Genomic DNA, 14,513 nt, shown 5'->3' on the forward strand with positions numbered 1-14,513 from the left:
TTTTTCAAAACCGAAACCGAAACCGTAACCGTTATCTTGACCTGAAAAGGAACGATACCGAAACCATTTCAATCACAGGTTTCAATCGGTTTCCAGAAATTTACAAAAATAATAAATAAAAATTTCTTTGAAATAAATGATTTATTTAACCAAAATCAGCAACATTTTGCTAAAATTCTTGTTAAGTAGTAAATAAATATGGCAAGGTAACTTTTCGCAAACATCTGCTGATGACTTTGTTGTTGTGAATCGATAATCGATTAATTATATTTAAGTAGTTTCTTTCCCGTACGCAATGCGAGATCCCGCGTGTGCCCAAAATAGCCCAGAAATCATTCCTGTACTCAACAAAATGGGTAATAGAGAGCGAAAATTCGAGCGTATTCGATCGTAAGTGTATTCTTCTTCCTGTCCGAAACAGCCCGGAATTTTTCTCCGAGTAAAAATGGATAAAGTGTCAAAGTGCATATCAGCTGTATTGTGTTTACATGTTGCCTGCATTTACTTGGTGCTTTTAAGGAAAAGTTAAGGAAAATGGCCTGTTGATGTATTTTCAATCTATGTACTTAAAATCAAATTTGTGAAACCAAAATTCAATTTCCAAGTGTTTGCATTTAATACCATGTTCTGACCGACAACCAAAACATTTTTCCTTCATTTTCTTTTCATTTACAACCTTTAACTTTCATTCTTATTTTGCTTTGGCCAGACAATTAACAATAAATCCGAAATGGCGTATTAAAGATGATAAAATATGACGTCCACTTCGATAAATAATCGAAAAAAAACTAGTGAAGACACCGATTGGAATGAGTGGAAAGTGAGTTTTCAAGTAGGTTTCAGCGAAAACTGGTTTTCGTTTAACAGATTTTATATGGACGAAAACACAAGTTTCAGGTCGAAAACCAGTTTTAGCAACGAAAACATGTTTCCGATGTCGGTCAGAATATGGTATAAGTGACAAAAACAAGAACAACGTGAATCAGCTGTTTCTCGACTTGTGGGACCGAAATGTGGGTTTTTGCGTTTCCGTACTTCTGAACTTTGTTCCATTTTTGAAAGAAAATGTTTCTCTTATTCTCTAATTACCAAATCCGGTCCGGATTGTTAGGGAAAGAACCTAGTGTTGATATTATCAGTGAACTGTAATTTTCGATTTTCTTTCCTCAACGTTTAAGACATTGTGATTTAAATAATATCAACAAAATTTCTGTGAAAAACCGAAACCGGACCGAAACCGAAACCAAAACCGAAATAAATTTTGAAGAACGAAACCAAAACCGAAACCGAAACACTTGGCAAAACCGAAACCCAAACCGGAACGTTATTTTGAATCGGTTTCATTCCTTGGTAAATATTTGCACTAACATAACTATAAACTGTATACTTTTAGAGAAACACATTAATGAAGCGAGAACTTGCAACCTCAGTTTAAGCCACAAGTAGCGATTGAACACCATGTTTATTTATTTCGTTGGCTATATCTCTGGGCGACTTATTTAGCCGCAGTTGCATTCACACGTGATATAATAGCTGGTGTCGGCAAGTTGTGGGGAATGCCCAGGAAATGGCATTTGTTGTGCTATCGAAATCATTGCACCGACGGCGGTGGGCAGTACCGCTGGTACATATTTACCAAAAACAGAAGAGGTTGCGGCGTTTTGTTCTGTAACAATAGCCTGCAATGATGACATGTCCTATAATGTCGATGAACAAAGAAAAATATAAAATTGAAAATTACTAACCTTATTCAGAATTGTTAATCGATGCTTTAGCTTCATGTTCTTAGTTTCCAACGTTGTGTACTCTTGATCATCTTCAATTTCAAGTCTCTCGTCATGTTTTGTATTTTGTCAGATGCTCCTACAAATACAAGTAAAAATGTTTAACATGCTCTACATGTCGCTGGAGCTAATGGCCAATATATTGCAGCCACACTTATTGCTACAGCAGAAGCGAGAGATTTCGAAGGAGTGCGTTTTGTCTGTGAATGAGAGAATAGGATATGAATTGGCACTATGGAATTCTAATGCTCACATTATACAATAGATGTGTGGGGATTCCGGCTGATTTGGAAGACCACACTTGGTCACGTCCAGATCGTATTTACCAAGAGGAAAAACCGCAGGGATTGCAGTAGTTTTCCTTGCAATCACCGTTGATGATGCTATGCTTGTAATTTATGGTCTGAAAAGAAAGAAAATTGCTTTAATCAAATGTTAAACACATCAAATCAATAAATTTTAATAATTTTTATCATTTCACAAATTGAATTACCAAGGAATAGAAACTCACCGCGATGCGAAATAAAAACCAACAGGGCTGCATTTTCTTGGTAAACAACACAAGCGCTCAGAGCAATCTGATCCGCAATATTATTTTGTAAAAATAAAAGTTGAAAAGAGTTTCCAAATATGACTATCACATTATTAAATCTATTACCTCAGACTTTTTTCAATGTTTTCTAATATTCGTCCTTTTGGCATGCAAAAGCAACCATGCGCTCAATTTCTTGTGGGGAAATTTGGTCCCCATAAAGGACTTTTACCACGAAACAGCTACAAAAACAAAAAGCTTTTCTACTGGTATACTGTGGCAATCCGTCATATAAAAAGTTATTTTATGCATGATTGTTCTTTTTTCCAAGGAAATTTCTAAAAAATTATCTGCGCAAGAACAACACCTCCCTCTGAAAATTTGCGACCAACTGAATGCTGACAATGCAAAAGTGAACCAGTGTTGCCATTTTAGCCGTTTTTCGGTTAGATTTATGGTCTGATTATGGCATTTTAACGTAACTTACGGCTCTCTCTTAAAAATTCTGTTAAATGGGTGTTGCTTAAAGCTAAGTTAGTCTAGACTTAACTTAACTTAACTTACCGTAAGAAATCATCAATGATTACTCAACACATCAACTTAAGCCAAGAGCGGAAATATTTTGTTTTTGTATTTTCTCTTTCAGCTATTTAACAGTTCGCCGCCAAAAATGCCACATCAAAAAAATCATGCAAACAAAAATGTTTGCTTTCATTTATTTTTAAGAAATACAAAAACGAGAGTCTGGCAAGCCTGATTCTCTCACCGCTCTCAATTTGCGTAAGGCCATAACTCAAGAACCTTAAATCTACAGGTTTCTTACGGTGAGTTAAGTTTTAACTAACCGCCACCACAGTTCCTCATATAAAAGGTTGGCCAAAATATTACGTTAAGTTAAGTTACGAAAATTAAGTCTAGACTAACTGAGCTTTTATAATTGAACAGCCGAAACTTAACGTAACTTAATGCCACGTCGAAATCTGTTTCATTTTGATTCTCTAAAGTCTAAGTTCCGTTAAGTTAAGTTGCCATAATCAGGCTTTTAGCCGGTTGCGAACAGTGTTGCCACTCACATATTTTTTCACTTACTAAAAACGTACCAAAACGGTTTTGAGAGTACCAAGAAGATTTTTTTGTTGCAGTAATAAAAGAGAAATGCTTTTTTATAATTTATTATTTTTCAATACAGAAAGAAAAAGTTTAAACATAAATTAATTTCACTGGATTAAAAAATATATTTTCACACAAAGAATTTTTCACAATGTCGATATACAATTTTTTTTATTTGAATTCTTTTTGCTATTTTTATAAAAATATAGTTCATACTATAACAAAAAAAGATAAAAATGTAATTTGTAAACTGGTAAAAACTCAGGAAAATTCAATAAATTTACATGCAAATTTCCAATTTTTTAATCAGCTTTTTTAGAACTTTTTTGAGTATGCAATTTTGAAGTCCAATAAACTTTTAACGTGGTCAAGTTTGTTCTCAAACCACAAATTTATTGCACTTCAAATTAATTTAGCTTTCTTACTTGTCCATCAGTCAGTTGAGCATCTACCACATCTACCACACAAGGTCTGAAATCTACCACATATTCGCGATTTTGAGTACCTAGTTTTATTTTTGATCGACATAATTTTCTTAATTTTAAGAGCAAAAATTGTCCAACACTAACCATTATATGGTAACCAGAATGATATAATACAAGATTCCGCATTCCCGGCAACGATGAAATTAACTGTAAAATAGTAAATTTTCTCAATAAATTTTTCGACAGGAAACTAAATTAATTAAATTTTAAAATATTTGATTTATAAAAAGAATTAATAGCGAAAATTAAGAAAAACGGAAATTTTTGTGAAAGTATTAGGAAATTTCAGTGCATCTAAAGTTTCTGAGGCGTTGTTTACATTTACTTGAGAATTGTCAAAATCGGCAAATCCCAAGTAGCGTGCCACATTTGTTCGCTACATCGTGATGTGATAAAGAGAAAAGCTGGCAGCACTCCGCAAGGTTGCAAAAAAATTTATGTTCGAAAAATATCTTGATATGGAAGGAACCGCTTTACACTGTCCAGGAAAAAAATTGTCAAAACTCAACGCAATTTTTAGCAACTTCAATCTTGCACTTTGTTATACTAAAATTAATTTTTTTTAGAGTCTAATTAAAAAGTTTGCAATTTAGGCGAAACCTTACAGAATTTCTTAAATTTTTGTACAAAGTTTGATCCAAAACTTGACATCTACCACATTTTTTTGAAATCTACCACATTTTTTTCCAGATTCTACCACACAGAATTTTTTTTAAGTCCGATCACTGCCATCAGTCCATTAAAACTAATCTGTCTTTATATATTTACTCTTGAAAAGTCAAGAATGATGGAATACAAGATTGCGCCGTCCTGTCGGCAATGGCATTTCTCAAGTAAAAGCAAACAAAGCCGAATAGGATATTAAATTTTCCGATAAAAAAACGTGCTTTAGTAAAGTAAAATTGTAAAAATATATGATTTGACAGGACCAAAGTTGCGGTAGCATTGAATAAGAGGAAAAAAGGAACTGTCAGAGAATTTAGAATCTGACTTTGCGATAACTTTCGAGTATGTATTGACGATTAATTGCATTGAGGCTCGCGTTTAACCCTTTTCACGATTTTTTTCTTTTGTTAAATAAATCAGGGTAACATAATTCATGCTCTAGATTCAAGGAAAAATGTTAGAAAAAATTCCAGTATAAATATATAATCTATACATAGTATAAAAGAAAGTCGATATTCTTTGTACGGGGTAATCTCGAAAACTACTGAACGGATTTTGACGAGATTTTCTCTAATATACTCTGTATCGACAGGAGAGTGACCTTTTTTACTTAGAATTTTAAAGGCATTGAGGCTCTCGTTTAACCCTTTTCACGATTTTTTCTTTTGTTAAATAAATCAGGGTAACATAATTCATGCTCTAGATTCAAGGAAAAATGTTAGAAAAAATTCCAGTATAAATATATAATCTATACATAGTATAAAAGAAAGTCGATATTCTTTGTACGCGGTAATCTCGAAAACTACTGAACGGATTTTGACGAGATTTTCTCTAATATACTCTGTATCGACAGGAGAGTGACCTTTTTTACTTAGAATTTTAAAGGGTTGCAACCTATCTAAACTATAAGATCCGCATCGATCGTTGGATTAAAAAAGATGAGGTGTCAAATGAAAGGGATTGGCCTCTAGAAAAGCATTAATGTTTTTTTTTTTAAATAAAGTTGCCACCTGTTAACTAAATTACTATATTCAATCATAACAAGCGTAGGCATCAGTTCTGCACCGTCACTGTCAAACGAAAAGACTAAGCCTCTACATGTGCAATAATGTATTATTTTTCTGAGTAGGTTTGCCACTTATTAAAAAGTTTAAAGATTTTTGCCGTTCGTTGGATTACAAAATGAGATACTAAATAAAAGGGCCTGGCCTTCGCATGTACAAATGCTTTAATTTTTTTAATGGCGTTGCCACCTATTTAAAAATTACTATCTACTTTCGGCCGCTGTGGTGTAGTGGTAAGCAGTGCGCGCTTCCACTCCGCAACGCCTGGGTTCAAACCCTGGTCAAAGAAACATCGCAAAAAATATAGAAAAAAGGTTTTTTCTTAACAGCGGCCGTCCTTCGGCGGGCAATGGCAAACCTCCGAGTGTATTTCTGCCATGAAAAACAGCTTCTCATAAAAATACAATCGCCGTTCGGAGTCGGCGCACGCCACAAATCGGAGGAGAAGCTCGGCCGAGCACTAACATATGTGTAAGCGCCAATCTATTATTATTATTATATATAGAATAAAGGAGAGTCGAGATATTTTGACCACGCTAATCTCAAAAACTACTGAACGGATTTATACGAGACTTTTTAAGTGTAATCTGTATCGATAGAAATTATATCTTTAGTACTTTTAATTCTCATAGGGTTGTCACCTGTCTAAAAAAAATTATTAGATCCGCACTGTTCGTTGGATAACAAGAAATGAGGTGTCAAATAAAAGGCCTCAGCTTTTAGACGTTCGATAATATATTACTTTTTGAGTAAGGTTGCCTCTTTTCAAAAATTATAAGATCTTCATCGTTTTTGGACTAAAAACTGAGGTACTAAGTGAAAGGATATGGTTTTTGCAGTGCAATAACTTTTTATTTTTTTGATTGAGTGGGGTTGCCACCTACTTAAAAATTATGTATGTATAATACGCGAGGGCATTTTTATACCTTTCATGAGCATGAAATGGTATTATAACTTTGGTCCGATGTTTGTAAGTACCAGAACAAAAAGAGATAGACCCATTAAAATGAATACTTATATGATCAGAACGTCGAGCTGAGTTGATCTAGCCATGTCCGTCTGTCCGTCTGTTTGTATGCAATCTAGTCTCTCAGTTTTCGAGATATCCGGATCAAATTTGGTAGGTGGGTGTATTTTTATAATGTATTAATCATTTGTCGGAACCGGAAGAATCGGACCACTATAACATATAGCTCCCATACAACTGATTGTTCAGATATGAGATTTTTCGTTATAACTTCTCCATTTATGCAGCTACGAACATGAAATTTCGCAATACTTGCACCCATCATCAACAGAATACTTAGAGTGAAAATTACAAAGATCGGGTCACTATAACCTATAGCTCCCATACAACTGATTGTTCAGATATAAAATTTTTCGTTATAACTCCTCCATTTATATAGCTAGGAACATGAAATTCCGCACTATTTTCAATAATTATCAACAGAAAACTTACAGTGAAAATTAAAAAGATCGGGTAACTATAACCTATAGCTCCCATACAACTGATTGTTCAGATATGAGATTTGTCGTTATAATTCATCCATTTATGTAGCTATGACCATGAAATTTCGCGCTGTTTTCACTTATTTTTAACAGAAGACTTACAGTGAAAATAACAAAGATCGGGTCACTATAACCTGCAGCCCCCATACAACTGATTGTTCAGATATGAGGTCTTTTATCATAACTACTCCATTTATGCAGCTAGGAACATGAAATTTCGCACCATTTTCACTCATTATTAACAGAATACTTACAGTGAAAATAACAAGGATCGGATGACTACAACATATAACTTCCATACATCTGATTGTTCAGATATGGGATTTTACTGTAAAACTCCTTTATTTGAACAGCTAAAACCGATAAATTTCGTAAGATATTTTATAAATAATAATACAAAGTCTACTGAGAAAATCGTCAAAATCTATGCTGTATAAGCTTTATCTCCTATAGCACTGATTGTTCAGATAACCGTTTTTACCATATATCTCCTTTATGTAGGAAACTAAACCCAATAAATCGTGTTATCGGTTTACATACCGATTACATAGTAGTGAAAATCACTTAGATTGGTGCCTTATAAAGTATATCTTCCATACCTGTGATTGTTTAGATGCGATTTTTTATATAAGTATGTAACTCCTCTATCGATGTATGCAGATGTATTCAAAAGCAGTAATCTGTCAAAGTAAAATTTGCATATGTTCATGAAAGGTATGAAGCCTTCGGCTAGCCGAAGACAGCGCTGCTCATACTTGTTTGTTAATAAGATTAGATTTGCACAGTACATTCAATTTAAAAAATTGAGGTGTCAAACGAAAAGGTTTGACCTTCCGATTTGCAGTAAGGTTTTAGTTTTTGAAGAGAGTTGCAACCTGTGCGAAAAATTAAAAAATGTGGGCTGTTCGTTATATTGCAAGAAATGAGATGTCAAATGAAAGGTCTTGGCCTCCAGATGCGCAATTATATACTATATTTTAGTAGGGTTGCAACCTGTTTAGTTGTTAATCGCATCTTATTTAATATCTACACATACATTCGCGCATACGAGGCCGGATATTGTAAAATAATTACAAAACAGTATGAAATATCCATCATCATGCAAATTTGCATGCCAAGATCTGTACAAAATAACTAAAAGTTAATGTATCTTTGTATCATATTTAGTATATCTGTGTTTGTATGGAAAAGTAGCTTATGTCGAAAGGCTGGATTTAGTATAATGCGGCATTCCCTTTATTCTTTAAACCACAAGGAATTTTTTGATGAGAATTAATAAGAATATTGACTTGCTAGTATCGGAACTATTTCTTGCACGTTTATTTGCCAAAAGTTGTTCAACGGCTCAGCGCCAGTGAGTCATCCGCAATCGTATGCTGTGATTGGCGACTTATACTAAAGCCAGCCTTTCGACATAAGCTACTTTTCCTTACGAACACAGATATATACAGAAACACAAACGACAAACTTTTTTCCACTCATTATCACTTTTATCAGGAAAAAATCTCAGATTAGTTACACAAAAATATTCAAAAAATCGCGCTTTTCTTTCAATTACAACAAACAGCGGAATGACAAGTTCAAAACCGATATAGTGATTGTGACACTTATGGTAATTTCGTTTCTACCAAAAACTGTTGCCCTGGCACGGTGCAAAATGTGTTTGCTGTTACACTCAACCCTCTCAAAGGGCATGTTTTTGCCCTCCTGTCCTTGTCCAGCTAACGCATTTCATAATATTATCGTTTTAAGCAGTTATCTGATTTTCAGGGCAACCTTCTCCCATGAAAGAGTTTCAAAGGGCAGAAAATGTGCCTTTGTCTTACAAGAGTGTGACATTTTAAGAAACGAACACAAACTTTTCTCACCGTATGCCCTTGTTTTACAATCGAACACGGAAATATAAAGGGGCAACCAAAATGCAAAATTTTTTGGTAGAAACGAAAACACCATTAATTTTTGGGCTGCTACGTTTCTTATTGCGCAAGGTTGCCAGCAACTATCAATTTACAGTACACATGTTTTCTTCCTTAAATGTTACGATGGAAATTTCCATCATCATACAAAGAAGGGTCACATTTATTGGATTTAATTGACGAATAAATACAGAATATAGAAAAATCAAAAATATGGATCGAAATAAATAATATAATTTTCTCTAACTGTCGCTTTTAAGGAAAAAGTACCAAAATCAAAATCAACGTACCAACGTACCAACGTACCAAATCCTTTTCAAAGTACCAGTTTTGGTACGAAAGTACCGAAATTGGCAACGCTGGTTGCGAAAGCAAACGGCCGGAGAAAATTCGAATTAGCCGGCAGCCGATTTGTTAGCCGCTTTTACAACAAAAATTAGCCGTTTTTAGGAGATTTTCCTATTTGCAACATTTTCTTACAATTTATATATGTATATATATGTTTCCATTTTTACAAATTTAGCGATCCAAAACCTATTTTTCATGTCGAACTCTGTTACATATATACAATTGAAAGACAGCTTTTTCTAATCCGAAAAGTCTTCGAGTACTGGGCCGATTTCAGTGATTTTTATTTTAAGCACATATACATTGACCTAAATATAAACTGGGATGCGACATTTTAGCAAGATTTGGCTATTTTTCTTTAGTCAATTTAATGTTTATTCTTTGTTTATGAAAATATAGCTGATTACTTAAAAATACCATTTATACTTTGTGGAAATAATATGAAAATTCCTCAAATTTTCACCAAAATTTTAATCATAATAATAATCTCAACGGTTTTTACCCTCCATCCCCACGAGGAGCGCGGTCCGTCTGACGTGCGGAACCAATACTTTAAATTTTTGCGCCGAGTCACGATAGGCAGGAGTTTGTTAAGTGTCATGATGTAAAACTGTTCAGCTACAGAACTAATTTCATCAGCTGATTTTATGTCTTTATGTTAATAATTCATTTGTTGAGAGAGGATAGTATCGCTTTCTCAATGCTGAAAAGCGAATCAGATAAATCAAATGTGCTGGAATGAGAATTAAAATCCTGGAATAAGCAACGGAGTGGCTCGTGAAATTCGAAATTAGTTTTACAAAAATAGGGGATAAAAGTGTCTTGGAAGGGTCCAGAAGAAGCGGAATTTAAATTGAGCCTATCAGTAATTAAACTATAAAAATTGTACCAAGCATTTCCCTTCGACCGACAAGTGTAGGAAGATTAATAAGTTTTAATTGGCTCGTATAAGGCAGAAGGTTATATTGAGAATCCCAACGGAAATTTCTTAAAGAAAAAAGTAGGAATTGTTTTTGAATTGACTGTATCTTGTCTGAGTAAATTTGATACCTTGGATTCCAAACCACCGAACCGTATTCCAGAATCGATCTGACTAACGTTGTAAACAGGGTTTTAGTGATATAAGGGTCACTAAATTCCTTTGACCATCGTTTCACAAATGCAAGTACACCTTTAGCCTTGTTGACTGTCACATTAATGTGAAGATTAAAATTAAGTTTCGGATCCATTATAATACCAAGGTCCACAAAATTGTATACCTGTTCCAAATTATGGTTATCTATTGTATAAGAAAGTGGCTGAACAGCTCTTCGCAAGAAGCACATTACTTTACATTTTTCCAGATTTAGAGGCATACGATTTACATAGCATCAGTTAGCGCTGCTGTTTAAGTCTGCTTGTAGCAAATGCTTTTCTTTCATTGATATGTACGATTTATAAATTTTCACATCATCTGCGTACATTAAAATTTTTGAAAATTTTATATCTGTAGAAATATTGTTTATAAAAAGCAAGAACAGAATCGGGCCTAGGTGGCTACCTTGCGGGACTCGTGACGTACCATCTATCATAGCGGTATGAAGAGATCCAACGTAGAAAATTAGGTTGAAGACCAAGAAGATCAAGTATATAGATGAGCAACGAGTGATATACTTTATCAAATGCTTTACTGAAGTCGGTATATGTATATAACATCCACATTTTTGTTTTCACTAAACGCTTTTGAGATATAGGTTGTGAACTCAAGTAAATTTGTTGAAGTTGATTTGCCTTTGCAAAACCCATGTTGACAGTATGAAATGGTAGAGAAGATAGAATGCGTCAACTGATTTGTAATAATTGCTTCAAATAATTTAGGACTTGCAGAGAGCTTAGCTATGCCCCTATAGTTCTCCACCGAGAACCTGCTACCGCTCTTCTTTAGCGGGGTTATGAACGATTCCTTCCATACGGTTGGAAAGATGCCTTCTTTAAGAGGCAAATTAAATAAGGCTGTTAACGGCCTTTTGATACTTCATGGCGGACGGTTTTTTGACACTTCATGGCGGAAGGAAGCCCACGTACATTTTGCTTGGAGTTAACAAAATCATAATTTGATTTGGGGTTATATGTATATTATACGTCGTTTGATTTTACTTTAAGCTTTATAACACTTTTTGTTTAATTCAAAGAACTTGTGACGCAACTTTAAGCAAGACCTGCGAAGACCTTTCCCTGCAGAGAGTGACGTTAGCTTATACCTAACTTTAGTCTGTTTACGCGAACACTAGTGCTAACTATTAACTGTGTATTTTGTTCGAAAAAAGCTAACTACTTTTGTGGGGCGATGGCCGCAAAAAAGTCAGACCTGGATACCTCTGCATTACATGTCAACTAACTTGTAACTAACTACTTTTGGATATAAAATATCAATAAGAAAAACAAAATATTTTTTTGTTTTTTTACTTTTTTATTTACTTATTTATTTACTTTATTTTATAACATTTCATATTTGTTTACATATTCTGCTCTGGGTGGTCCCATATTCGAACACCGTCAGACATAACTTCAAAATGATAGTATAAAATTTCGATCTTCCTTTTATTTGTCCTGAATATGAAAAAGAATCTGCGAAGTTCAGAAAAAAAGTGTATTGAAAGTAATTTTTGTATGAGGATATTTAATAGAAACTTGTAAAGAAAACCAACTCCCGATTGCGTCTGCATGACTCCTGCACGACTTTACAATTCACTTTAAGCTGGTTTTGTCATAGCTAATTAAAAGTGAGGTATTAATCGAAATCTCGCCAAAAAGCTAACTATAAGTTGGTTAGTTTTAACAATTGATAATTTTTCACTGCAGGGTTGCCATCATTAATAGCGTCCAGAATTCTTCCTGTCAAACCAGCACATTTTAGATGGCAAATACCATCACAGAGCCAGCACGATTCAGAATCGCTTTTAATTTGGCAATTATCAAAATCACACTTCATAGTAAAAAATTAAAAACAATTATGTTAATAAGAAGCAAACTAAATTATAACAGATTAGGAGCTGATGTATTTATATGTGGCGATCAGTTTGATTATCACTGTATTATGACACTTAATAAACGCAAGGCAAACAGATGTGTCTGGAATTACTAAAAGAAGTAAACAAAAAGAGCAAAAGAAATGTGCAAAAATAAAAACGATTTCAGTTAAGGAATTACAACAACAATGATATCAACAAATGACTTGGCAAGATTGGATGTATGCTAGTTAAATTTAATTAAATTTAATATAAAACACAAAACTATCACTTAGCTTCGATTATTTTCACACTAAGATGCTTGCAGACACTTTTTGTAACAACTTTAACTCAGAATTCGCACAATAAATTTTTCAAATAGAAAGACAAATCGGAGCACAATATAAGTTGAACCTCACAGCTTGACGTTTGTTTAAACAGCGTAATAAAGTAAAAAATTAAAGTACCTACCATTTACCGCTTATTTTTGGCAATTTTTTTTGTTGACGGTGTGTCTCATTATTATTAAGCAAGAAATGGTATTATAACTTTGGTCCAGACAGGTTACAGATAAAATTTGGTAGGTGAGTGTATTTTTATATCGTATTAATCATTTGTCGGAACCGGAAGAATCGGACCACTATAACCTATAGCCTCCATACAACTGATTGTGCAGATATGAGATTTTTTGTTATCACTCCTCCGTTTATGCAGCTAGGAACATTAAATTTAACAATACTTCCACTCATTATCAACAGAAATCTTAGAGTGAAAATTAAAAAGATCAGGTCACTAGAACCCATAGCTCCCATACAACTGATTGTTCAGAATAAGATTTTTCGTTATAACTCCTCCATTTAAGTACCTAGGAACATGTAATTTTACACGGTTATCACTCATTATCAAAAAAAAATACTTTCAGTGAAAATGGCGAAGATTAAGTAGCTATAACTTATAGCCCCAATACAACTGATTGTTCAGATATGAGATTTTTTGCCATAACTTCTTCATTTAAGCAGCTAGGAACATCAAAATTCGCACAGTTTTCACTCATTATTAACAAAATGCTTACAGTGAAAATAACAAAGATGGGGTCACTATAACATATATCTCCGATACAACTGATTGTTCAGTTATGAGAATTTTCGTTATAACTCCTCCATTTATGCAGCTAGGAAAATTAAATTTTGCCATACTTCCATCCATTAACAGAATACTTACAGTGAAAATAACCAATTATTTCCTAAAAATTACATAAATATATGTAGCTCCCATACAACTGATTGCGATTTTTGTTATAACTCCTCCATCTATGTAGCTGGGAACATGAAATTTTGCAATATTTCCACCCATTATCAAAAAAATACTCGGATCGCTATAACTTATTGTGTCCATACAACTTATTGTTCAGATATGAGATTCTTTGTTATAACTTCTCCATATATGCAGCTAGAAACATGACATTTCGCACTATTTTCACTCCTTATCAACAGAAAGTTTACACTAAAATTAACAAAGTTCGGGTCACTATAACCTATTTATTGCCCCCCATACAACTGATTGTTCAGATATGGGGTTTTACTGTAAAACTCTTTTATTTGGACAGATAAAACCGATAAATTTCGTAAGCTATTTTATAAATAATAATACAAAGTCTACTGAGAAAATCGTCAAAATCTCTGCTGTATAAGCTTTATCTCTTGTACCACCGATTGTTCAGTTACCAGTTTTTGCGATCTGTTAAATTAAAATTTTCAGACGTTCATGAAAGGTATGAAGCCTTCGGCATAGCCGAAGACAGCGCTGCTCTTACTTGTTTACATATAAAAAACTTGTCGAACATACTTTGTATGGCAAAAAATTAAAAAAAGTAAAAAGTCAGCAGTAGCTACTACTACTACAGACCTACTAGTAGGTCCAAATTTGCACTTCATTAAAGTAGAATTCAATAGACTACAAAACTGCATACCATATTTTTTTGTAAAGATGCCGACTAAAAAGTTCAAAATTTTAGTGAAATTTCCAGAAATTTCATAATTTTTGTACAAAGTCCGAAGCTTGGATTTTGTAATGTTCCAATTGAAATAAATGCACGCGCTCGATTTAAGGTTA

The 14,513-nt window shown here is 33.8% G+C and overlaps 1 protein-coding gene across 4 annotated transcripts in view; it reads right to left on the bottom strand.

Annotated features, from left to right (window-relative positions):
• Positions 1 to 1,406: 1,406 nt before the first annotated feature.
• The window catches only part of LOC118745572 (putative nuclease HARBI1), a 754,224-nt gene continuing 741,117 nt past the window's right edge, over positions 1,407 to 14,513 (bottom strand). For 2 of the 4 annotated variants that reach the window (XR_004993645.1, XR_004993648.1), the window contains exons 3-5: positions 2,038 to 2,187; positions 1,746 to 1,984; positions 1,407 to 1,679 (exon numbers count right to left, since the gene is read on the bottom strand). The gene's annotated coding sequence lies outside the window, so the exon portion shown is untranslated. The remainder of the gene's footprint in view (positions 1,680 to 1,745; positions 1,985 to 2,037; positions 2,188 to 14,513) is intronic. The other 2 variants (XR_004993651.1, XR_004993650.1) reach the window with 2 other exon arrangements.

This window comes from Rhagoletis pomonella, unplaced genomic scaffold, assembly GCF_013731165.1.
Source record: "Rhagoletis pomonella isolate Grant_MI unplaced genomic scaffold, Rhpom_1.0 Rhpom_scaffold_00009, whole genome shotgun sequence".
In the NCBI taxonomy this organism is placed as follows: Eukaryota; Metazoa; Arthropoda; class Insecta; order Diptera; family Tephritidae; genus Rhagoletis; species Rhagoletis pomonella.